Genomic DNA, 12,823 nt, shown 5'->3' on the forward strand with positions numbered 1-12,823 from the left:
CCACCGTTGTTTCTCTTGTGTGAAGCAGATCAAGCACCAGGACATCCTTGCAGCAGCGCGTTCTGGATAGTCATCGAACTAAGAATGGTCACTGCATCGCGTGCTTCAGATGCACTTAGGAGGCCAACGGAGCTATGCACTTTTCAGCTCGAGATTGATCGACTCATTTAAAATAGTTTAAACACGTGTAGGCTTTCGCGACCAATATTATTCATAATAACGGTTTTTGCGTTAGATCGCGTTTATTTATAAATGTGACGTCACCCTGCTGCTGCTCTATATATAAAACCGGGAGCAAGTGGAGAGGGCTTTACCATTCTGGCGAATTGCCCGATGATGATGCTGGATGTATTTACCAGCGAAACGTCGCACTACTCAAACTGTAAATGTTGTGGATTCACTCTTCAACACACCGGTGGGCTAAAGTAGTGAATTATTTGTCTTTTGTCAACGTGACACTTTTTTGCTGATTGGCCGTGTCGGGTGGTGGAGGGTTACGACACATTTATAAATAAACGCGATCATTTAAAATAGCTTTCTGTATTTCGTTTGTTATCGTTTCCCCGCACACTTCCAATTAGCGCTTCTGGCTACCCACGGTGCGAAATAAGTTCAATATTCATGCCGCATTATACAATACACTGTATGCTACGCACTACCCTGTGCATTACAACACACGGCATTATACACCACTGTGCACTACACCACTAAACTAAATCGAAAACGCAAGAAATTAGTCTGGAAATGAATCGAGGAACCGTCCGACCAAGTCTCGAGGGGTATGAGTGAAATTTGCCTTTGGAACACAGAGACAGCCATTCGCCATCAGGGCCGGGTGCTGATATACGGCAACAGACTGTGAAGCTTCATGCTAATAGGGGATTTTCCCCTTTCTTTCTGGCAACAAAACCGACACCTTTTGTAAGGAATCATGTTTTACATTAACCACAATACTTGCAGTCAAATGCCAACAAAAAAACAATACTCTGATAATTTATGCATTAAATTTCGATTTAAAGCTTTCGTGACTGCAATGATTCATCTTCTTTGGTTCTTTCGGTAAAGTCACGTAGAATGAGAATAAAATAATAAATTGATAAAATAAAATAACACAATAATATTCTCACGACGTTTCGGCCACAACACAAGCGGCCTTCATCAGGTGAAGGGGGCGAGACTGTCTGGTAGGACAGCGCTGGAGTGAGAGAGCCACGTTCAGATCACGGCTTTTAAGCTGTGTGAGAGGAAACAAAGCGCCTTGACAAAGGAATTAGCATAGAATTTAGCATTGAAATGGCTGAGTGATTAGCTTGTGACTGGTCACAGAAATAGTTATGTTAAAAGTTAAAGCATACACATCCGCAGAGGCACCCCTTGACAATGGAATTAGCATAGAATTTAGCATTGAAATAGCTAAGTTATAGCTACAACAAAACTGACACCTTTTGTAAGGAATCATGTTTTACATTAACCACAATACTTGCAGTCAAATGCCAACAAAAAAAACAATACTCTGATGATTTATGCATTGTCTTTGAAACTGATTGGTCCACACCAGAGACAGCTTTTACTTAGAGCCTAGTCTCATACGGTGTTCGACCAGATGAAGCCTTTTGGCGTCATCAGAAAAAAGGGGGAACCCCCTATTAGTATATTCTGGTACTGGTAACGTAGGCCTCATGTGAAGCTTCATATTCAGCTGCTCATAACGTTTGTCTTCCGACTGCTGCAACATCACGAGAACCGATTTTGACGCACCACCACCACCCCGCAAGATTTTCCGATCGGGGTTGCGAGTGACGGAAATATTAATAATTATCCCAAAAAGTTTTTTTTTATTTTTAAACAGCACCACCAGTGTACCGCTAATACGTTAATTTGGAATGTTAACCCTTGCGTTTCAAATGTATATTTCTTTAAACCAGGTTGTGAGAACTCAAGAGACCAGGATGCGTCTCATTTGCAAGAGTGACCTCGGTCACAAAAATAGCAAAAACAATTAAATAAAACGAGCACACAATATAAATTAGTGCAACTACGAACGCATTATGAAATAATAAGAATAGGTTTTACCCATTCTGGCAATTAAACAGGTGTTAAGATTTTGATTTAAAGCTTTCTTGACTGCAGTAATTCATATACTTAGTTATTTCGGTAAAGTCACGTTGAAGGGAAACAACATTATTATAAAATGTATATTTTATTATTTTGTTGTTTCCCTTCAACGTGACTTTACCGAAAGAACTAAGAATATGAATAGTTGTTAAGATGTTCAAACACCAAAAAGAAGCCTTTTGCAAGGAATAAAGTCTGCATAAACCACACGTACTTGTGGTGGACATGCAAATAAACATGCTCTGATAATATATCCATTGTCTTTGAAACTGATTGGCCTAAACCAGAGACAGCTTTCTTTAGGTGCCCAGTCTCACCAGTGTTAGACCAGAGAAGGCCAAAAGGCGAACAGGACAAAGACAATGCACTGTCAGAACTTTAATACCTCGAGGTGAGGAGCTACAAAATGAGACTTTTTTTTCCAGTATCATACTTTGAAACTTGCAAAAGGTTTCTATTTTGTGTTTGAAACATTGTAACACCTGTTTTATTGCCAGAAAGAGTTTAACCTAGTCTCATTTTGCCATACTTTGATACTGGCAAAAAAAGGTCCCATTTCATAAATGCATTGTAATACAAATCGAAAAGTGCATCAAGATAAACAACTCAAATTAAATGCATTTCTTGCAACAAAAAGTTACGATAACATCCACATTGATTTAGGGTGATTGTCATAATTGCGCAAGTTTGCAATAAGATATGTATCAAATATTACTGCAATTTAAAGTTATCATACGGAATTGTCAGCTTCGAATCAGATTGCGCTTAAGATATAATAAGCAATTACATTTTGAAGCAGTTGATGTTATATTGACTGTATGGTAAGGACTGTTACCCCCGTGTGTGGATTTTCTGCAAGTGCTAGCTATATGAAAACTCAATATTATTAGTAATTACATGCGTTTGAGACATTAACAAAGGATGCATTCGAATGACATGCATTTTTGTCCTAAGCATAACTTCATTGTTGTAGGGAATCTAATATTTCAATATTGTTTACTCATGCTGGGAAAAAAAGTTACTATTAGGTCTGGATCACGACTGCTTCTACAACTATTGCGACTCAATGTGATTTTGTTTTTATTGACCTACAAATTAATGGAATGTTTATGCAGGATTTAGACACACCAACGATGACCGGATGTTCTTACAGAAAGCATCTTGGTCCAGTCTTTTCCATTCTGTGCATGGTTTTGCTGGGTGGGTGAAATAATCAGTAATGCTACTTTGCCCATCACAAAAACTGTCATCTGATCTATGATATAGAGTTTTGCGTTAGATCACGTAAATATATATATGTGTGTCGTTAAACACGATCTAGCCCAAAAACCCCGAATTATACATATAGTTGTGGTGATCTTTGCCTAACGCCTGCCACTCTGTACGCTGTGTGTAACGCTGGGCAGGCTACGTGGATTTTCATGCAATTAAAACATAGTTTTCATGAAAAGCTTATTATCAAAAAATTAACGAATCATTAGTTTTGTTACAAAAATTTTAAATGTTCTCCATAAAAAAGAAACTTCATTTTTTTATTCACATAAATACAGTTATCCAGTAAGTCGATACTTAAAATCATTACATCATTCTGACAATAATGGCACATTTGCAACAAACATAAGTGGGTAACCCAGTTTATATATTTTTTTTATTCACTCTCAGGTGTGGAAAATTTTAAGTTTCGAAAAAACAATTTTTCATCGAAACATTGTGTTTATTTTTTTTCAAACAGCTCTAAAACGCTATGATAATGGCGATTTACATTTATAATTATTTCTTTACAGGTTTTATGGTGATTCGTGAAATGCACCGTAATCTTGTTGTGGCCGAAATCATTTCACAATCCAATCATGGATATATTGTCTTCATTCCCAGATTTGATCCGGCACCGTCTGATGTGAATTCATCATCATTTTTTTTTTAAGCGAAGGCAGTTTCCATCATTCCTGCATGTGCTATCACTGTCAATAAGTCACAAGCACAAACTTTTGAGCATGTTGGAATTTATCTCAACGAACGATCTTGATTTGAAGCTTTCGTGACTGCAGGAAATCCGTCCTCTTTGGTTCTTTCAGTAAAGTAACGTAGGTTGAAAAATAAAAATTAAATAAAAATAATATATCACGTTTCGATCGCTTGCGTTGCGATAAAAACGTCGTATTCTACTATTATTATTATTTTATTCGTGACTTTGCCTAAAGAGCCAAAAAAATTGTTTTTTGGGTATCTTATTGAATTCGCGGCTCACGCGGTACAGCGTTCCTTATACCGAAAATACCTCTGGGTCCCAGCAGGTCCGCTGGAACGGCGTGTGTGCGTATGTGTTGAACACACGGCTACTCGCTCGCTCGCTCTCTCTCTCGCTCGCAGCTCCAGGCTTTCTTTACTGCTGGGTGGTTGTTGAGTCGGCACGACGCTCGCCCGATAGCGCTCGCAAGCTCGGTCCACTGGTCGCTGCATCTCACAATTGTCTCGGGTTTACCGTCTGCGTCGATGCGCGTGTGTGCGTGTGCGTGTGTGCGCCAAACACTCGGCGCTCTCACCAGCGCCAACACTCTCTCTTGATCACACTCTCTCCACTGCCCCCGTGCTCCCTGCCTTGCACCAGGCGTGCTTGATCCTTGTAGACTGGGAGACGGCTTGGAGAGACGGCGTCAGTCTCTCTCTCTCTCCCCCCCCCGCCCTCCTTTGTCAAGAGAGTCCTCTCCCAATTGTCCGCGCGACTCGTGGAGATTTCCCTCGATGGCTTGACTTTGATCGAAGCACAATCGGAACGATTATGCCTCTATGATTGTAAGTGTTGGACCGTACACCCGCGACCTTGCCACCGGGGAATAGTAATGGCACAGCACTTTTGTCCACGTTGTGTTGTAATACTGCGAGTACCAGCTGCAGCCACTCTCAATTACAACACAATAATATTGACAATGAAACACTCACCGTGACGCGTGGTTTCTGCCGATGCAGAGCTCCCTATCAATTTGTCCGTCACGGGGACGGGGGGGAAATTCCCAGTCTGCCACTCGCAGACTTTGGCTTGCGCGTTTTAGCTCCATTAAATTCGAAAATCTCCCACCTCGGCTCACCTTCTCACAAAGGTCAGGAATTCCTTTTGTTTGTGTGTCTGTTCTAATTTATTGAGGTAATGTTAACTCACATCAAGGCCTGATTCCTGTCCCCTTCCTCCAGCCATCTCGCCATCTGTGGAAACAGATCCTTTCAATTGCCCCTTAGTGTGTTTTACTAGTTTTTCAACTTTCTGCAATAATTAATCTGGAAGGAGGGTGGGTGTTCTTTTGGCCAATTTTTTCGAGCCCGTTTGGAATTTCCCACAGAATCTCATTTGCCCCCCCTTGCACTGTGTTTTAATTACATTCATGACCTCCTCCAGCTGTCCTTTGTGTGGCGAGGCAAGAGGCAGCGTTGTGTGAGGGGTGACAGCCCTCTCCGCGCCCCCGTGCTACATCCTGATAAAAAAAGGCGGAATCACTCTTAATATAAATTTTTGGAAAAGGCATATATACAACAAAACCTGTTCTTGGGATCACCATTGTTTCCCCTAATGATGGTAATAGGTGTAGCGCTTCAAGTAACTTTTTTGATGGAGTTATAGAGTAATCGTCAGCCTTTGAGATAGACTCCATCTCCGATGCAACCCACGACCACCACCCACCTTGCTTGCCCTCAATGCTCTCTGAACCTCCGAGCGAAGGCTGCAATAAGCCTCCTCAGTCTGACGTGGGATGCTGTAGACGTTGAGAGTGGGCCTGTCGCTTTGTCTTAGACAGGCTGAAAACCTCCTCTGTCATCCAGAGTCTCTGGGGAGGTCTGGACCGTGTACCCAAAGCAGCCATTGCAGCTGCATGAGTCACAGTCCTAAACCTCGCCCATTTACCCTCGACATCAGGAGTGGGGGACGATGCCAACCACAGCCGCAAGCGAAGATGAAATTTTCGCTTGCAACTTTCATCAGCTAGCTGAGACCAGGCCACTCTGGGTTTGAATGGGGTCCTGGGTGTACACCCACCACTGGAGTGGAAGAATGGCAGGCGCATCTTACAGATGACAAGTCGATGGTCAGTGGGCAGATCAGCTCCACGGTAGTTCCTGGGGTCAAGGACATGGACCCGCACCCACTGTTCCGTCACTATGTAGTCTCGCAGGTGTTCTTGCTTGGACCCAGCATGCATCCATGATGTTGTGTGGATGCGCCGATGCCGGAACAGCGTGTTGGTAATTACAAGCCCATTGGCTACACAACAATCGAGCAGCATCCTACCGTTGCTATTGAGCTGATCTGGACCATGCCTTCCAATCACTCTAGACCAGGTACCAGCATCACGACCAATTCGGGCATTGAAGTCGCCCAACAAGATAACTCGATCCCGAGGGGCCACTTTAACTAGAACCTGTGACAGGTCATTAAAGGCATTCGACTCATCGGCCTTGCCTGCATCCCTCCATGGACGTTCGTCTTCGGTGGGGACATAAGTAATCACCACGACCACCACTCCTCGCGTCTGGTTGATGGGAAGGCGAGCCCAAAGTAGCCTGGGGCTTACAGCTTCCCACACCTCACCGCCACGCTCCCACGCCCCCTTCATTATTTTGTTCAAAAGAAGAGCCACTCCCTGTTGTTTGGCAGTCTCCTGCTCTGAGTAGAGGACTGTCCACCCCTTATGGTGGCAGGAGCCAGAGCCGGTCCACCGGACCTCCTGAATACCACAAGAGATCCAGGCGGTACCGGACCAGCTCCCGACAGAGGAGTGGCAGCCAGGAGACGTCATAGATGCCTGCCCCCTGGGGCCTCCGGCACAAGCTTAATGAGACATTTTGCATTTAGTTTTGTGGTAATTAATTGAAGGTGGAAGGGTTACCAGCCCCTCGCACCCACCCAGAGCCCCCATTTGGCCGATGTGGTGGTTACAAACGCCATGTAGGGAATGGGCAATCTAAGTTGGCCCTCCCCCCACGGCCCTGCTCACCACATAATTTGCCGTCAGGCACCAACGAGTTAGGGGGTTATTTTTGCACACCTATCAACAACACCACCCATCGCCATCAACTCCCATCATCATCACCCATCTCCCATCATAATCACCACCCATTGTGATGACCAGCCATAATCATCATCACTACCACCCATCATAATCACCATGCATCGTCATCACCACCCATAATCATCACCACCCCTAATCGTCATCATCACCCTTCATCACCATCACCCTTCATCAGCATCACCCATCATCATTACCACCCATCATCACTTCCACCTATCATAACCACCACCCATCAGCCATCATCAACACCCTACATAATCACAACCCATCATCATCAACACCCATCATCACCACCCATTATAATCATAACCCATCGTCATCAACACACATCATCAGCACCACCGATCTACAGCTTCAACACCCATCATCATCACCAACCATAATTATCCCCATCTATCACCATCATCACCACCCATCATCATTAACCACCTATCAACACCACCCCCATCATCATCAACACCCATCATCACCCATCATAATCACCACCCATCATCATCACCACCCATCATCATAATCATAACCCATCATCATCACCCATCATAATCACCACCCATTGGCGCCACCACCCATCATCATAAACACCCATCACAAGCAATCATCACCAGCACTTATAATCATCACCACCCATCATCATCACTACCATCATTATCACCATCCATCACCATCATCACCATCACCGCCAAACCATCATCATCACTACACATCATCATCATCACCACCACCAATCATCACTGCAGCTTATCATAATCACCACCCAACATCATCACCCATCGTCATCAACACCCATCATCAGCACCACCAATCATCAGCATCAACACCTATCATCATCAGAAATCATTATCACCATCATCAACCATCGTCATCAATCATCACAAGCACCACCCACCCATTGTAACCAACACCCATCATCACCACCACCCACTATCAACACCACCCATCATCATCATCACCACCGATCATCATCACCACCACCATCCATTATCAAGAAACATCATCACCACCCATCATAAATTTAAAAAAACACAGCTACAAAAATACATATATAACCTGACACAGGCAAAGATAACAGACACACACAAATAAACAATCTCATTAACAACTTAATAATAAACAGCCCATATTACCCTGCCAGGAAAGGTGCACACAGGCAAATCCATTTCACAATATTTTACATGGAACTCAAATTCACACTTAGTAATACCACCTCACTCACTTAAATATAACTACAGATCAATAATTATAATAAAATCCTGAATTTAAAAGTAAAGACACCAACGGGATGGTGTTTATACGCTTGCAATTTAATGAATGAAATACAAGTTAATAATTCCAATTTAACAAGAATAACTAAGAACGAATATGAAGCCTGAGGCCTCGGTGTATGCCAGCCCTGACGGCCAGGCCTCGCTTCAGTCCTCACCGCAGGAACGGCGACATCAAAGACAGCACAAAGCGAGGGGGCAAATGTTTAATGTCGAACCAAGGGACCTCTTGGATATATCGGCCTTTTCCAAAATTGATATTAATAAGAATATTTTGCCGATATATTGTTTTTTTTTATATATATATTGACCGAAACGATAAACGAAAACACGTAAGCCAGAGCGCAGCAAAAAAAAAAACAGATGTTGATCGTAAATAGGCCATAAATAAATAACAAACACCGGCAAAAGAGGTTAGAGGTTAATCTGCGATATCTCAAACAAACCTGTTGATATTCTTAGTTTTTTCGGTAAAGTCACGTTGAAGGGAAACAACAAAATAATAATATATATATATAAAACAATAAAAAATATATTTTATTATTTTGTTGTTTCCCTTCAACGTGACTTTACCGAAAAAACTAAGAATATGAATGACTGCAGTCACGAAAGCTTTAAATCAAAATTTAAACCTGTTGATATAATACGGCCACTAGGGTCACCAAGAGGGAAAAAGGGGCAACCACGAGCAGATACTCAGCGAGGGAGCGAATGGGTCAAGCTTGCGAGGCCAGGATAAACAATATTCCAAGAGATCCCGGCCGTCTTTGTCTTCCCACAGCACGAGAAAGGAATGTAACACCCTAGCGAGGAATGGCTTCTTGTTGTTACAAAGAGGGTCGCCCCCTCCTCCCCCCCAGGGTTGTATAACGCAGATGTCTTGACGGACACACACAAACGAACGCACGCACACACACACAGAGGCCACGCGCCCTTCCATGGACGCAGAGCGGATCATTTTTTTTTTAAAAATATAACGGTCCAACCATCATTTCAAAAGTTCAGTTCGAACCGGGGTTCAACAAGGCACAGGAGTGCAACAAGTTGTCAGCCGGCGAGCTGCAGAAGATCGGGCACTAGCGGCTGGCTCCAACGAGCCCCCTCGATCAACTGAGGATGGCGATGCTCGCAGGTTAGCGAGGCGCCACCGAGTGTGAGTTCAGAGCCGACAGGCAAAGTATCGTTTAAAGACCTTTATTTATACATCCAGTACAGATGCAGCGCGACCGACGCACCAAGCAAGAGCTTCTGCAACCAGCGGCCAAGCGTGTGCCGACTTGTGCCATCCAGCAGTGGAGAGAACCTGCTGTCAGCGAGAGCGTGTGACGACTTAGTCATCCAGCGGTGGAGAGAACCTGCTGTCAGCGAGAGCACGTGACGACTTAGTCATCCAGAAGTGGAGAGAATCAGCTGCCAGCGAGAGCACGTGACGACTTAGTCATCCAGCGGTGGAGAGAACCTGCTGTCAGCGAGAGCGAGTGACGACTTAGTCATCCAGCGGTGGAGAGAACCTGCTGTCAGCGAGAGCGAGTGCCGACTTAGTCATCCAGAAGTGGAGAGAACCTGCTGTCAGCGAGAGCGTGTGACGACTTAGTCATCCAGCGGTGGAGAGAACCTGCTGTCAGCGAGAGCGTGTGACGACTTAGTCATCCAGCGGTGGAGAGAACCTGCTGTCAGCGAGAGCACGTGACGACTTAGTCATCCAGCGGTGGAGAGAACCTGCTGTCAGCGAGAGCGAGTGACGACTTAGTCATCCAGCGGTGGAGAGAATCTGTTGTCAGCGAGAGCGAGTGACGACTTAGTCATCCAGCGGTGGAGAGAACCTGCTGTCAGCGAGAGCGAGTGACGACTTAGTCATCCAGCGGTGGAGAGAACCTGCTGTCAGCGAGAGCGGGTGACGACTTAGTCATCCAGAAGTGGAGAGAACCTGCTGTCAGCGAGAGCACGTGACGACTTAGTCATCCAGCGGTGGAGAGAACCTGCTGTCAGCGAGAGCGAGTGACGACTTAGTCATCCAGCGGTGGAGAGAACCTGCTGTCAGCGAGAGCGGGTGACGACTTAGTCATCCAGAAGTGGAGAGAACCTGCTGTCAGCGAGAGCACGTGACGACTTAGTCATCCAGCGGTGGAGAGAACCTGCTGTCAGCGAGAGCGAGTGACGACTTAGTCATCCAGCGGTGGAGAGAACCTGCTGTCAGCGAGAGCGTGTGACGACTTAGTCATCCAGCGGTGGAGAGAACCTGCTGTCAGCGAGAGCGAGTGACGACTTAGTCATCCAGCGGTGGAGAGAACCTGCTGTCAGCGAGAGCACGTGACGACTTAGTCATCCAGCAGTGGAGAGAACCTGCTGTCAGCGAGAGCACGTGACGACTTAGTCATCCAGCGGTGGAGAGAACCTGCTGTCAGCGAGAGCACGTGACGACTTAGTCATCCAGAAGTGGAGAGAACCTGCTGTCAGCGAGAGCACGTGACGACTTAGTCATCCAGCGGTGGAGAGAACCTGCTGTCAGCGAGAGCGTGTGACGACTTAGCCATCCAGCGGTGGAGAGAACCTGCTGTCAGCGAGAGCGAGTGACGACTTAGTCATCCAGCGGTGGAGAGAACCTGCTGCCAGCGAGAGCACGTGACGACTTAGTCATCCAGCGGTGGAGAGAACCTGCTGTCAGCGAGAGCACGTGACGACTTAGTCATCCAGCGGTGGAGAGAACCTGCTGCCAGCGAGAGCACGTGACGACTTAGTCATCCAGCGGTGGAGAGAATCTGCTGCCAGCGAGAGCGAGTGACGACTTAGTCATCCAGCGGTGGAGAGAACCTGCTGTCAGCGAGAGCACGTGACGACTTAGTCATCCAGCAGTGAAGAGAACCTGTTGCCAGCGAGAGCACGTGACGACTTAGTCATCCAGCGGTGGAGAGAACCTGCTGTCAGCGAGAGCGAGTGACGACTTAGTCATCCAGCGGTGGAGAGAATCTGCTGTCAGCGAGAGCACGTGACGACTTAGTCATCCAGCGGTGGAGAGAACCTGCTGTCAGCGAGAGCACGTGACGACTTAGTCATCCAGCGGTGGAGAGAACCTGCTGTCAGCGAGAGCGTGTGACGACTTAGTCATCCAGCGGTGGAGAGAACCTGCTGTCAGCGAGAGCACGTGACGACTTAGTCAGCCAGAAGTGGAGAGAACCTGCTGTCAGCGAGAGCGTGTGACGACTTAGTCATCCAGAAGTGGAGAGAACCTGCTGTCAGCGAGAGCGAGTGACGACTTAGTCATCCAGCGGCGGAGAGAACCTGCTGTCAGCGAGAGCGAGTGACGACTTAGTCATCCAGCGGTGGAGAGAACCTGCTGTCAGCGAGAGCGAGTGACGACATAGTCATCCAGCGGTGGAGAGAACCTGCTGTCAGCGAGAGCACGTGACGACTTAGTCATCCAGCGGTGGAGAGAACCTGCTGTCAGCGAGAGCGAGTGACGACTTAGTCATCCAGCGGTGGAGAGAACCTGCTGTCAGCGAGAGCGAGTGACGACTTAGTCATCCAGCGGTGGAGAGAACCTGCTGTCAGCGAGAGCGGGTGACGACTTAGTCATCCAGCGGTGGAGAGAACCTGCTGTCAGCGAGAGCACGTGACGACTTAGTCATCCAGCGGTGGAGAGAACCTGCTGTCAGCGAGAGCACGTGACGACTTAGTCATCCAGCGGTGGAGAGAACCTGCTTTCAGCGAGAGCACGTGACGACTTAGTCATCCAGCGGTGGAGAGAACCTGCTGTCAGCGAGAGCACGTGACGACTTAGTCATCCAGCGGTGGAGAGAACCTGCTGTCAGCGAGAGCGAGTGACGACTTAGTCATCCAGCGGTGGAGAGAACCTGCTGTCAGCGAGAGCACGTGACGACTTAGTCATCCAGCGGTGGAGAGAACCTGCTGTCAGCGAGAGCGAGTGACGACTTAGTCATCCAGCGGTGGAGAGAACCTGCTGTCAGCGAGAGCACGTGACGACTTAGTCATCCAGCAGTGGAGAGAACCTGCTGTCAGCGAGAGCACGTGACGACTTAGTCATCCAGCGGTGGAGAGAACCTGCTGTCAGCGAGAGCACGTGACGACTTAGTCATCCAGCGGTGGAGAGAACCTGCTGCCAGCGAGAGCACGTGACGACTTAGTCATCCAGCGGTGGAGAGAACCTGCTGTCAGCGAGAGCGAGTGACGACTTAGTCATCCAGCGGTGGAGAGAACCTGCTGTCAGCGAGAGCACGTGACGACTTAGTCATCCAGCAGTGGAGAGAACCTGCTGTCAGCGAGAGCACGTGACGACTTAGTCATCCAGCAGTGGAGAGAACCTGCTGTCAGCGAGAGCGTGTGCCGACTTAGTCATCCAGCGGTGGAGAGAACCTGCTGTCAGCGAGA

This window comes from Petromyzon marinus, chromosome 82, assembly GCF_048934315.1.
Source record: "Petromyzon marinus isolate PM22_M1 ecotype Great Lakes invasive population chromosome 82, UKy_Petmar_22M1.pri1.0, whole genome shotgun sequence".
NCBI classification, from domain to species: Eukaryota; Metazoa; Chordata; class Hyperoartia; order Petromyzontiformes; family Petromyzontidae; genus Petromyzon; species Petromyzon marinus.